Source organism: Bos taurus, chromosome 23 (genome assembly GCF_002263795.3).
Source record: "Bos taurus isolate L1 Dominette 01449 registration number 42190680 breed Hereford chromosome 23, ARS-UCD2.0, whole genome shotgun sequence".
Taxonomy (NCBI): domain Eukaryota; kingdom Metazoa; phylum Chordata; class Mammalia; order Artiodactyla; family Bovidae; genus Bos; species Bos taurus.
In genome coordinates, this window is record NC_037350.1 from 3,164,106 (window position 1) to 3,178,056 (window position 13,951).

The following is a 13,951-nucleotide window of genomic DNA, read 5'->3' on the forward strand; positions in this document are numbered from 1 at the left end:
GAGATTTCAGGTGCCTAAATTTCAATTCTTTTTTGACCTTTGAAAGGTAACTTCATTCATTCATTCATTATGCATTTTCTGGGACTGTCTCAATACTGTCGACTTTACTGTCTTATTTTTTGTTAAATTACAGCTTGTTTTTCTCTGCCGTAACAAACTGCAATCATCATTCACTGTGACGATGCCACATACCTTCCTCCAGTCTTTCTGTTTACTGTCCTAGCTGCAGTCCTAGCTTCTGCAGCTCTACTGGTTCTTTTTCAGTAGGCCTTCATTTTAAACTAAAAATTGTTCATATTTATATCTAAAACAGAAAAATAATTAAGCACCTTATTTTAATCACCAATTCTGATTTACAAAAGTAATCACTATAATTCCTTTCGTCAACCAAAAATATTCAGATAAACACACTATGTTACATTGATTCAAAGGAAAAAATAATTTACACTGAATACATCCACTGATACTAACCAGTGATTGTTTGTACGTAATACCAGACTTAGCACACTCTAATAATCACCCCTTAAGCAAGATAACAAACTTAAAATATATTTTTTAAAAAACAAGTGAGTTCAATAAAATATTTTACACTATTTTCCTTTTTATGTTTAATTAAAATTAAATATTTGCTTCCTTAGTCCTAAAGCATATGTTGCTAGTGGTTACCATATTTGATAACATATAGGGAAACGAAAAAGACAAAAGCCACAAGGATTGTAGTTTTTATTCTATTTCTCTTTTATTTGCTATAACTTTCAGGGCTTAGAAGTAATCTGGGTTATATTACTCTTTTATATCCTTACTAAACGTAAAACAAAGCAAAAGTGGAATCATTGGATGTTCTTATAGAGTCCATGAAATACATATTCGGCCTACTCTAGCAGACATGGGCCAATCTTTAAAAACCCACTACTCCAAAAATAATCAACTTTATCTCCTTGGAGAATGCCTTTAAACAGCAATATACGGACAAAAGTTTAACAACTGACTTTCAAAATAAAAATTTATGTATATATAAAGTGTGCAGAACACATAACTTACAAATAATAAATCATACACAATCCTATTTCTGGCCAGCTTGCAGGATCTTAGTTTCCCTACCAGGGACTGAACCAAGGCCACAACAGTGAAAGCACCGAGTCCTAACCACTGGACCACAAGGGAATTCCAACACAATACACTTTAAGTTTCAGAGAGCCAGCTGATTCTCATAGGCTCTTGTTGACTTTTGCTGAACTCCCGTATCTATAGCTAACCTGTGGTTGCAGTTTGACCAGGATTTTACAAAGGCAGTTGCATCCCGACCAGCTAATTCTTTTTCCAACAAATTTATTGTCATTAAATCGGATATATGATCTATAGTTAAACTGTTTCTCACCCTTGTACAAATTATGTTCATTAAATTGAAACCTTTCAGCTTCTGCACTACTTCACTACTAACTACGATGGTGCTATTAGCTTTTTGTATGGTTTTAGGAACTGAAACATTGACTTTATATTATTATTTACAAATTCCCCAAAATCATTCAAATCAATTTCAAATTTTAAAATTTCACACAAATAATTTTTTTTCACCAGTTATCCATGGTGAAGTTATTTCTTCATAAGGCCATGTAGAAGGTTCTGGCAAATCAAAATAATTAAAAATACTTTCATCATACTTCCTGTTTGATAAAAGACATAAGTTCATGTGTTGAATTATATTTTCTAGTAACATGTTCCTAGGAAGGGCATTCAATTGATTATTTCTATTAAATGGAATATCTTTAAACTTATCTGATTTAATCAAACCTTCAATTTGAGATTCATGCTTTCCAGTACCAATTTTTAAAATTTCCAAGGTTTTTATTGTGCATTTGATCAATTTTTGTGCTTTCTGAATGTTAGTTGAGCTTGACTGTAGTGCAGTTGAAAGTGGTCAAAATTCTTCAAGAATGTCAATCATTAAAGGTTTTACAAGATATTGGAATGTTAGGTAACCTCTTTGCCAAACCAGAATGCGAATGAGAAAAATGCAAATATATACAGGATATGCATTCCACACAGCAGTAGCAGGTTGCAGACTACAAAATGCCTGCTTTGGTCCCTTTACCTGGCCAATTTTAACAAGTTCAACTTCAAGACCTTTAGGTCCATTCCCTAAAAGCTTGTTTTGATTTTTATTAGGTGGATGATAATTGGAACAACTTTTATCAAGAAATATTTTTAAATGATTCACTTGTTTTATTTCAGATATTGAGTCATCAAGTGACAAATGCAATTGATGGTTTAAACAGTTCCAAATAATAATTTCAGGAAAATTTTCTAACGACTTCGTGGCTACTCCAGACTTTCTACCCAGCATTGTATTAGCACCATCAGGATAAAATGCAATTAAATTTGCTTTCAAATACTCATTAGTGAAGCCACAATCATTTAAAGTACTCGAAAACGTACTGAAGATACATTCTACTGTAGCTGACACCAGTTCCTTTAAAGTAACAAACAACATAACTGGTGCAGGAGCTGACTATACTGTGTACTGGACATAAATCACGAGGGTCCTCTTCTTTCAAACTGCGGATGCCTCATCAACTATAAGACAGATTTTGGCCTTCTCTTCTATAATATCCTTAAAGATTGTCATCTTCATTTCTTTTGCGGCATGCACTGCTATTCTCACCCCATTTCTTCTTGTAATTCTATTGCCTCTGCAGTATCAGACTAAGGTCTATTATGTTTTACTAAACTATAAACTGTCTTGAAAACTTTTACAGTAGCATCAACATTTTTATTACATTATTTATGCACTAAATTAGAAACTGAGTCATTAATTGATTCCTTTAACAATCCTGAATTTTACCATGGGCTTTAGAAACATCATGCTCCTTAATTTTTTTTCGCAGAGAAGCCTGTCTAATAGTTTTATAATTGCCATTAGGGTTACCAAATATGCAATCCACTCCTTGGACATGTGAACATGATCTTCTGCTTTTAATCCCAAATGCTGAACTGTTGAGTAATCCTTACATCCTAATTTACCTTCTTTTATTTCAAGCCATTTGTACTGTTCTGTAAACATAACCACTTGTTTTTCATTCCAACAATCTGGAAGCACAAGATTATCCATTTTTTCCTTTGATGAAGATGACGGCTTTTCTTCAATGATTGGTTGTTCAGCATATTTGAAATCCAATTCCTTTGACTTAGACAACCCACAATAGTTCTTATTACTATCGCTACTTTCTGTATCTGTTTTCACCTTCTTTGCATTTAAAAAATGCAAAAACAACCCTGTCATTTTGTCATCCTAGGAACAAAATCTGAAAAATAATTTTACAAATATAAATAAAATTTAATGTAACACTTTTAGGGTTAATGCAGAAAGTTCTGTTAATGATTTCTTAATTTTAGAAATAAAATTTAATCTAGAATACTTACCTTGATTTTCAGTTTGTGCCTATAACTTCAATGACTTGTTAATTTCTTGAAAAATCCACTATCAGTTTTTTAAATTCTATTGTCAATAATAATGTCATAAAATCTGGCTTAATTTTTGATTATTACCCAATTCAACATAAAAGTTGCTCATATTATTTACAAGACAGTTCTAGTGTGAAAAATGGTTGATATTTTCATGTACATGATTAAGAAGAAAGCTAAAAAATATATATCTCAGAACTCCACTCATTCATCAATGATATATCAACACTTTTGTTGGATCAATGAACAGTTTTCAAATACTGCAAGATTTCCTCAATTTTTCATACAGGATAGCGTCTAGTAGTTAAGACACATAACACATTTTTAAGCTTAATCCATATTAAGATTTCACCTATCACTTTCTTCAGTTTAGACAATCAACAAGTAAACCAACCCCTACTTTGCAGTCAACTACCTCGCTGTAAATACTCCCATCACCCTTCAGGAGCACACCATTATACAGTGTTTCTACCACACAGTACAACAGACGTGAATAACCTCAAGTGTGTAGACATTAGGTTATGGAGAGATTTGCGTATCTATTACCTTAAATGTAATGATAACCTATTTACTTTCAAATTTGTATACACTTGAACTTTTTAACTGAAGTACAGTTGATTTACAATGTTGTGTTAGCTTCTGGCTTACAGAGAAGTGATTTGAGTTATATATATTCTTTTCCATTATAGATTATTACAACACACAATAGGACCTTGTTGTTTATCTTCTTTATATATAAAAGTTTGTATCTGCTAATTCCAAACTCCTAATTCATTCCTCTCTCCTCTTTGCCTTTCATAACTGTAAATTTGTTTTCTATCTCTGTAAGTCTATTCCTGTCTTGTAAATAAGTTCATTTGTATCGTATTTTAGATTCCATATGTAAGTAATATCATACTTGTCTTGTGCTTGTCTTTCTGACTTATTTCACTTAGTATGATAATCTCTAGGTCTATCCATGTTGATGCAAATGGCATTACTTCATTCTTTTTTATGGCTGAGTTATACTTGAAGTTTTAATAATATCTATGTTTAACAATCAGCTCAAATTTAACAATTGATTCTTGCAAGCCAGTTCAAGCCATGTCCAGAACATATTGCACTTAATGACAGAACTGAAGAAACACAAACATACTTATATCACTACAATAGGTTCTAGGCTCTTTATCATCACTACAGATCAGATCAATGTATTCAAGAACAGGTATTGATGGTCTCTCCTAAAAAGGAAGTCAGCAGACTTACAAGTCATGAACAATCATTGAAACCACATGTACATTTACAGTCACTGGGGTTTTTTGGTTGGAATTAACAAGAATTCCTATGAAGAAGAGGCCTCACAGGTGGCACAAAATAATCAGAAACAGAAGCAGCAGACGTAAAGTTTCAGAGAAGACCAATATGCAAATTGACAAAACCGAAAAGAGCCTAAATATACATAGAGGGGGAAAAAGCCAAATATTCCTTGGAAATAGGGAAACAGTCCAAGGACAATGTTAAAAATACAGATATCATGGTACAGTATTTTACAACTGGGATGGTTATCAATAATCTTTTAGATCTCTAAGCTCAAAATCATGGAGTTCTTTGATAGTTCGGCTTCATCCTCTTTATGAAATCAAATATCAAATTTCCTCAATCCTTTCCTAACACACATACTACCTTCAACATCAATAAGGCCTTAAATACGCCAGTCAAAACCTAGATTTTATTCTACAGGCAAAGGAATCAAATTAGTAGTGTTGAGATGGGAACCACATTAGAGATGTGTTTCAGGGAGATTAGCAGAGTATGAAATGGGGGATTAGTTAACAAGATAACCAATTCAGACAAACAGTAATGTAGTACTAATGTAGAGTGAGGGCAAGGAGAACAGTGAGCCAGCTGGCGGCCTCTTCTGTAGTACACTGGACTTCAGAAAAATTACGCCAAAGATACTGTGCTCTCTGTACTCCCCAATTTTCATCATTCCTTCCTTTCAGCATATTGTGTTTCAGTTCAGTTCAGTCCCTCAGTCGTGTCTGACTCTTTGAGACGCCATGGACTACAGCACGCCAGGCTTCCCTGTCCATCACCAGCTCCCAGAAATTGGTCAAACTCATGTCCATCAAGTCAGTGATGCCATCCAACCATCTCATCTTCTGTTGTCCCCTTCTCCTCCTGCCTTCAATCTTTCCCAGCATCAGGATCTTTTCCAAGGAGTCAGATTTTCGCATCAGGTGGCCATAGGAGTCACCTATGAGTATAGGAGTCTCAGCTTCAGCATGAGTCCTTCCGATGAATATTCAGGACTGATTTCCTTTAGGATTGACTGGTTTGATCTCCTTGCAGTTCAAGGGACTCTCAAGAGTCTTCTCCAACACCACAGTTCAAAAGCATCAATAAACAATATTGTGTTTAGTTTGGCGTTTATATATATGGCAATATACAGAGATGATGCTATGCCATAATGCAAACTGATGGCTGGAAAATTAGATTTATATGAGAAAACTAAGAAACGTAAACCAGAATACATCAAGGAGTAACATTCTTCTTGATAAAAGATATAAAAAGAACACAAAAATTTTTTGTATGTGACAACACTCAAGCAGAGACTTGTACCCAGTAGCATTTCATCTTTGCTGGATGGTACTATAAAAAATATAGTAATAAAACACATCCTGATGGAACCCAGCATAGGATAGGGTGAGAGGAAAGTAAATTCTGATCTGAATGTAGCTTAAAATAGAATTGAATTCTAATTTTTCTGTGCCACCATTTAAATGCAACAGGAATATTTTTACTAGATTCTTCTCATATTGTAATTCCACTCAGAGCATATAATTCACTTCTTACGGAGCTGTCAAATTTTTAATCCTCTATTTGTAAACAAAGCTATTTCTATTTATAAGAGGTTCTATCAGGTTGGATATACACTCCTCTGGATGCAAAAATACAAAAAATTCTCTATATTTAAAGTAAATTTAAATTGAGTTCTAAACCTCAGCTGAACACAAGTGGATATATTAACTGTCAGAATTTACAACATAATTATGCATTTAAACCTCAGAGTATGACACTAAAATTGTACCTATTTTTCCAAATTAATTTTATAGAATTTTACTGTATTTCTCAAAGTAAAACACATATCATAAACACTTACATTACGCATATCTAGAGGTGCACAAAACACCATCAAAGTTATCATGTCCTATTCATTGTCTTTACACCACAGTCAGAATCTAAACTATTTTTCCTAATGACCCCTGCAGTCCTCTTGCCTAATGTTTTTCAGTATGAAAACAGACATCATGGCTCTTCAGTTTCCATAGCTGCATCATTTATTCCTCACTGTATGGGGAGGTGAAGTCAGCATACAGTTCTTGGTACCTCAAAACTCCAAGTGTCAAGAAGAGAGTATCATATGAACAATTTTGGGGAAGAACATCAAAGAAATGATCTGGTAAAGAATTTCTATATAACCCTAAGAAAACAACAAAAACAAAGTTACCACAATCCTTCGGGAGGGAATTTTGTTTGATTTAAAACCAAGTCATTTACATGAGTGCCCTAAGCCTACAGCAACTAAGAAACACACAAACATTGTGTTTCTCGGTCAACAGGAACCCAGTTAAAGAAAGACTATACTTCTAATAGCAAACCTCAACTAACTATATTCAAAAAGAGTAGTTCACAGTAGACACATTCTCCAGCTAATTGAGATACTACTTTAAGCAGAGACTTTGTAAAACTTAACAGTTTGGGATGGAAATTATCCTGAAATATATCACAATACCCCATTCGGTTATTGCAACCAATGTTTTACTGTGTTCAGAGCTACATATTGGCACCCCACTCCAGTACTCTTGCCTGGAAAATCCCATGGACGGCGGAGCTGGTAGGCTGCAGTCCGTGGGGTTGCTAAGAGTCGGACACGACTGAGCAACTTCACTTTCACGCATTGGAGAAGGAAATGGCAACCCACTCCAGTGTTCTTGCCTGGAGAATCCCAGGGACAGAGGGGCCCGGTAGGAGGCCGTCTGTGGGGTCGCACAGACACGACTGAAGCGACTTAGCAGTAGCAGCAGCATACCCCTGCACCAACATTAGGGTTCCCAAGCCCCACCATCAAATCCTCATTCCATAGGTCTGCAGCGGGGAGCAGGATTCTGCACACTTCCACTCCCTCATGCTTGAAAACTGTCAGAAGGGGATAAACACAGAAAGATACAGGATGCTCCTGTGATGCAGGCCCCTCACTGTGAACCTGGCCTGCGGGACTGTGATGTAACAGGGTGACCTCAGAGCTCAGTGAGGTCTTCAGGGCACCTGCCCCCACTCTACAGAGACATACAGGCTCTGATGCTGACCTCCTGCAGCCCGCCTCCTTCCCCCTCACTAGCCGCCCCTTCTCCCTAACCTGGGGGCCATCTTGCAGAAGTTACTCTGGTCTCAATTCAAACACAGTCTTAGGAGACCAGAACCCTGCGCACACCAGCGGCTCCATGTGCAAAGGAGAGGAGGAGGCGTGATCCAGGCTCCAACAGGCCCGCAGGCCACAGTCTCTGGGATGGCTAAGGGAGCGGCCGAGACCTCTCTCTGGGCAACCGCTCTACTCCTGTGTCCTGCTCCATAGTGTCCAGTCTGATACCCACTCCTGTGTCCTGCTCCACGGTGTCCACTCTGATACCTGCTCCTGTGTCCTGCTCCACGGTGTCCACTCTGATACCTACTCCTGAGAGGGTAACAGGCAGGAAGGCCAGGGGTCTCCAAATGAAGGAAATAGCCGGCAAGTGTCAGACATTTTTATCTCTCTTAAGCGGCAGGAGGAAACAAACTACGGATATTTTTTCCTTCTCTATACAAATTTAAAAGGAGGTTTCTCTTCAAATACTGTGTTGCCATAACACCTGGTTTCACCTGAAGTTAACTATTTTCAAACCTAGAAACAACCAATGCCTTTTTCTTATGGAAATGTTTGTCTTAAGCTATGCTAATGTAGTATGCATTTACCCCAAACTCTGTCTTCAAGTCGGTTCTGCCTCTCGGCTCAGAACTTACTTGAAAAACCAGTTTGTTATACTCAGATATTGTTCCCCTAATCTATGTAAATGAAACTATTTGTATGGTAATCTGCCCTTCTTCAAGATTCAAGTTAATCATTTTATGGCCCAGGATGAATCATTTGGTGCCAAGATTATCCCAAAATGCATCTTATGGGTGAGGGGCCTGGTGCCATTCTGAGTTTTAAGACATTTCTTTCTTTTATTAACAGACTGCTAGTGACTGCTAGCTGCCCTGGTGGCTCAGAGATTAAAGCAGTCTGCCTGCAATGCGGGAGACCAGGGTTCAATCCCTGGGTCCGGAAGATCCCCTGGAGAAGGAAATGGCAACCCACTCCAGTACTCTTGCCTAGAGAATCCCATGGACAAAGGAGACTGGTAGGCTACAGTCCACGGGGTCACAAAGAGTCAGACACCACTGAGGGACTTCACATACATACAAAAGTATGTTGTATGTATATAACATCCAGCTGAAGACTAGCAGGGGGGTACTCTTTCTGCCATCTTTTGATGCCTATGTCAGAAGCTTTCTCTATCTCCTTTATACTTTAATAAAACTATTACACAAAAGCTCTGAGCGATCAAGCCTCGTTTCTGGCCCTGGATTGAATTCTTCTCCTCCAGGGGCCAAGAATCCCAGCGTCTCTGCGTGATTCAAAAACAACCTTTCACTCCTGTGCCCTGCTCCACGGTGTCCACTCTGGTACCCACTCCTGTGCCCTGCTCCACGTTGTCCAGTTTGATACCCACTCCTGTGTCCTGCTCCACGGTGTCCAGTTTGATACCCACTCCTGTGTCCTGCTCCATGGTGTCCACTCTGATACCCACTCCTGTGCCCTGCTCCACGGTGTCCACTGATACCCGCTCCTGTGTCCTGCTCCACGGTGTCCACTGGTACCCGCTCCTGTGTCCTGCTCCACGGTGTCCACTCTGATACCCGCTCCTGTGTCCTGCTCCACGGTGTCCAGTCTGATACCCACTCCTGTGCCCTGCTCCACAGTGTCCAGTCGGTATGAGACGTCCACACGTTTGCTGGACGATGAGTGAACAGGCGAGGGGAAATCACATCGTGGCTTGTCCCGCACAATCTCTGACTCGGGAAAACCCAAACACCGCTGCTACTTACACTCACAAACTGGATGTCATCTTCGTTTTCCTCCACGGCTGACTCGGACGCCTCAGGCCCAGCTGGAAGGGACACATTCTATTATCTATAAAATTAGCCAAAACACGGTTATCCAGACAACCACGGCTTGCAGGAGGCGATTTTTCCAAAGGGAATGAAAAGGCAGAGCTCTCGAGGAGACCGCCTGGAGCCCCAGCCCCCGCGACCCGCCGGAGAACAGCGCTGGCGCTGGGGACCGCAGGCCCCTGCCGGCCCCTTCTCCAGAGGAAGGAAGCCTGCCCACATGGCCAACGGGCCTCGGAACCCGCGCCGTGCCCTCGGTTCCCCAGTCCCCCGGAGCCCAGGCTCCTCAGGACCCTAGAGTCCCCAAGTCCCAGGTCCCGCACAGCACCTACCGGACTCTGGCTCAAGGCCGGACCCAGCCCACCACGCATTTCCGACCCTGCGTCTCCCGTCTCCCGCAGTCGTCGCTGCCACCACAGCAGAAAAGACCGCTAGCCGCGCCCGGCAGAGGTCCCCCGCTAGGGTAGCGGCGCCCAGCCTCCCTTGCACAGCGCCCGCCTCCTCCCCCACCTTCAGGGCCTCTGGGAACTGTAGTCCGCTCGGCCAGCCTCGCCGCAAGAGCTACTGGGAAATGTAGTTCCGATCGCGAGACCGGTCGGCGTGCGGAGTGGCGCGAACAAGGAGCTATGAGGCTTGCGCTCCTCCTAAAGCCTGTGCTACTCAAGTAAAATCATAGGGGATCTTTCTTTTCCAGCACCCCCCCCTCTCTTTCTCTCTCTTTTAAACCAAAACTATCGTCTAGATACTTTATAGTGAGATAGTGGCCAGGATTTTGTTTATAATTGATTAAGTCGCTCAATCCTGTCTGACTCTTTGCAGCCCCATGGACTGCGGCCTGCCAGGCTTCCCTGTCCTTCACCATCTCCCAGAATTTGCTCAAGCTCATGTCCATTGAGTCGGTGATGCCATCCAACCATGTCATCCTCTGTCGTTCCTTTCTCCTCCTGCCTTCAATCCTTCCCAGCATCAGGATCTTTTCCAATGATGAGTCACTTCTTCCCATCAGGTGGCTGAAGTATTGGAGTTTCAGCTTCAGTATCAGTCCTTCCAATGAATATTCAGGACTGATTTCCTTTAGGATGGACTGGTTGGATCTCCTTGCAGTCCAAGGGACTCTCAAGGATCTTCTCCAATACCACAGTTGGAAAGCATCAATTCTTTGGCTCAGCCTTCTTTATGGCCCAACTCTCACATCTAAACAACTGTAAATAGATAAAATGTGTGAAAACCAGTATTAACTGAGAACATGCAGAGCTTTTTCTCCTTTCCCATCAGTCTGTAGTCTGACAAACCTAATTCTGTATCACCACAGAATCACCTTTATGATCCTGGCCTGCAGTAAGCAAGGTCATACAGTGGCGGAACCATGGGGCATCTCAGGGGATATGAGTGTCATTATTATGAGATTTTAGGGAAGGGTGTAGGGAGATGAAATGTTGGTGAATCAGTGTTCTCATAGGGTCACATTCAACTTTAGGGCCATGTGTAAAGGGTTCAATATTAGGTCTGGGTTGCAAAGGGTCTTGCCGACTTGGGAACTTCAGGTTAATATAGATACTTGATACATATATATATATATATATATATATATATACACACATACACACACACTTAATATAGATCATTTGATATGTCCAGAAACTCCTGCACTGGGCATGAGATAGGCTGGTTCTCTGTGTTGAAGAGACCAGCCAACAGAAGGGTATTTCACTCTTCCTGATACATTTTCAAAGAACAAAATGTCTCATACTCTGATTTTAGAGAACAAAGTTTCTCGTTGAGCAGGTAAAAAGCTCTATTTATCAAAGCAACTTCGACTTTCTGCAGTGTTTCTTTGGGAGAAATCTTGTCCCTTGTTAATGTTTCAGCTGACTTTATGTGCACAAGTTATTTTTGCCCAGCAGACATTTAATTTCTTGTGGGAGATCTCTTCTGCCGGTGTAAATGAGAACATGACATGGCTGGTATTAGATTCAACTGTTTTTTTTATTTTTTTTCTTTCTTATTCACATATTGCACAAAGAGTGCACAAAAAGTACAGGTGTATTTGTTCCAACTTAATTTGGGGCTTGTAAAGTTGAGAACAGGATGACCTCCACAATGACCTCCCCAAAAGCTACAGGTAAAGTAACCATTTCTAAATCCCTTAAATGTCTAGGAAAGATTTGCATTTAAAAGGTTTTTCTAATGTTCTAATAAGCATTCAGTAGAAATGTACTGTGATAGTTTGCTGGCTAGGGGGTGAGGGGTGGGGGTTCGTGGGGGCAGGGGTGAGGGGTGGTGGGGGGATAGTTCAATTAAGCTCTTGGAAAACAACAGCCAAGTATGTGTCTAGAGCCTGAATGGGCTCATGACCTTCAGTTTGGTATTTGTTGAGGGGATAGTCTTTTCCATTTAGGATACTCAGATGGCACTAATGGTAAAGAACCCACCTGCCCATGCAGGAGATGTAAGAGATGCGGTTTGCATTGTAAGGGGTTGGGAAGATCCCCTGGAGGAGGAAATGGAAACCCACTCCAGCATTCTTCCCTGGAGAATCCCATGGACAGAGGAGCCTTGTAGGCTACAGTCCATGGAAGAGCAAAGAGCCAGACACAACGGAGTGACTAAGCACAGCACAGCATAGCTATGACTAACAATGCTGAGCATCTTTTTATGAGTTCCTTTGCCATTGGGTTCCCTAGTGGCTCAGATGGTAAAGAAACTGCCTGCAATGTGGGAGACCTGGGTTTGATTCCTGGGTTGGGAAGATCCCCTGAAGAAGGGAATGGCTACCCACTCCAGTATCCTTGGGGCTTCCTAGGCGGTTCAGTGGTAAAAGAATCCACCTGCCAATGCAAGAGATGCAGGAAACATAGGTTTGATCCCTGAATCAGGAAGATCCCCTGGAGAAGGAAATGACAATCCATTCCACTGTTCTTGCCTGGGAAATCTCTTGGACAGAGGTGCCTGGCAGGCTCCAGTCCTTGGGATTATTATTTAGTGAATAAACAACAACAGCAAGTATCTTCATTGATAGTGTCTGTTAAAACCTTCTGTTCATTATTTAAATGGGTTATTTGTTTTCTTTTTTTTTTTTTTAAATATATATTGTATTGAAGTATAGTTGACTTACAATGTTTCAGGTACACAGTAAGGTGATTCAGATATACAAATACACATTATTATTTTTGAAATTATTTTACATCATAGGTTATTACAAGATATTGACTATAGTTCCCTGTGCTGTATAGTAAACCTTTGTTGCTTGTTGAACATTTATTTTTGAAGTAGAAATCTAGCATTCTATTCATAGTAAGTCAAACAAATGGAATCAAAATGTCATAAACTTTTTAGTTAGGCAAAATTAATGTTTTCTAAAATATATATTGCTGGGAAAGATTGAAGGTGGAAGGAGAAGGAGACGACAGAGGATGAGATGGTTGGATGGCATCACCAACTCAATGGACATGAGTTTGAGTAAACTCCGGAAGTTGGTGATAGACAGGGAGGCCTGGTTTGCTGCAGTCCATGGGGTTGCAAAGAGTCAGACACGACTGAACAACTGACCTGAACTGAAAATATGTATTATACATACATATATATGTATACAAAAGCTTTTCTACTACACTTGATACAAAATTGAGAAAGAATAGCCAAAAAAGAAGATGAGATGGTGAAAGTGGAAAACATAAACTAAATGAAATGGGAGCACTGACTATGAAATAGAAAAAGTGAAACAAACTAGACAAAAATAAAAGATCATCATATAGTCCAGTTGTTCTTAAATGAGAAAAAAAAAGCAATATCTTAGCATTTGTGTTTTTCAAAAAATTTCAAAATCTGATATGCATCTGGATTTTAAAAAGTGATTACAGGTTTTTCTATTAGCTCCTAGTTTTGGTGATAGAGAGTTCTATTATTTTCTGTTGAACAATCATGACACAATGGTAATAAGTAGTAATATTTACATAATCACAAGAGTAAAAGATGTTTATCAATTTTCACAATCAATAACCAGGCAAAAAATAAAAATTACAATTGCAAGCCATAATGGGAACACGATTAACTTAACAATATAAAATAATTACATACAATTTGTGGGGGGGTGGGTGGGGTGGGTGTCAGGCACAGTGATGTGATAAGTGGAAGTGCATACATGCACACGTTTTCATGCACCCAGCCTGTCTATCTTGTTTGGTTGGTGTATTTAAACTATTTACATTTAAGTTAGTGATTGATATGTATGATCCTATGACCATTTTTCTTAATTATTTTG

General features: G+C 39.7%; 1 long non-coding RNA gene across 1 annotated transcript; it reads right to left on the minus strand.

Moving 5' to 3' along the window:
* Window positions 1-714: 714 nt before the first annotated feature.
* Window positions 715-10,450, minus strand: LOC104975635 (uncharacterized). Its single transcript, XR_009492495.1, has 2 exons — window positions 10,026-10,450; window positions 715-9,692 (listed from the first exon to the last, which is right to left on the minus strand). It is a non-coding gene; the product is annotated as an uncharacterized lncRNA (long non-coding RNA).
* Window positions 10,451-13,951: the final 3,501 nt, after the last annotated feature.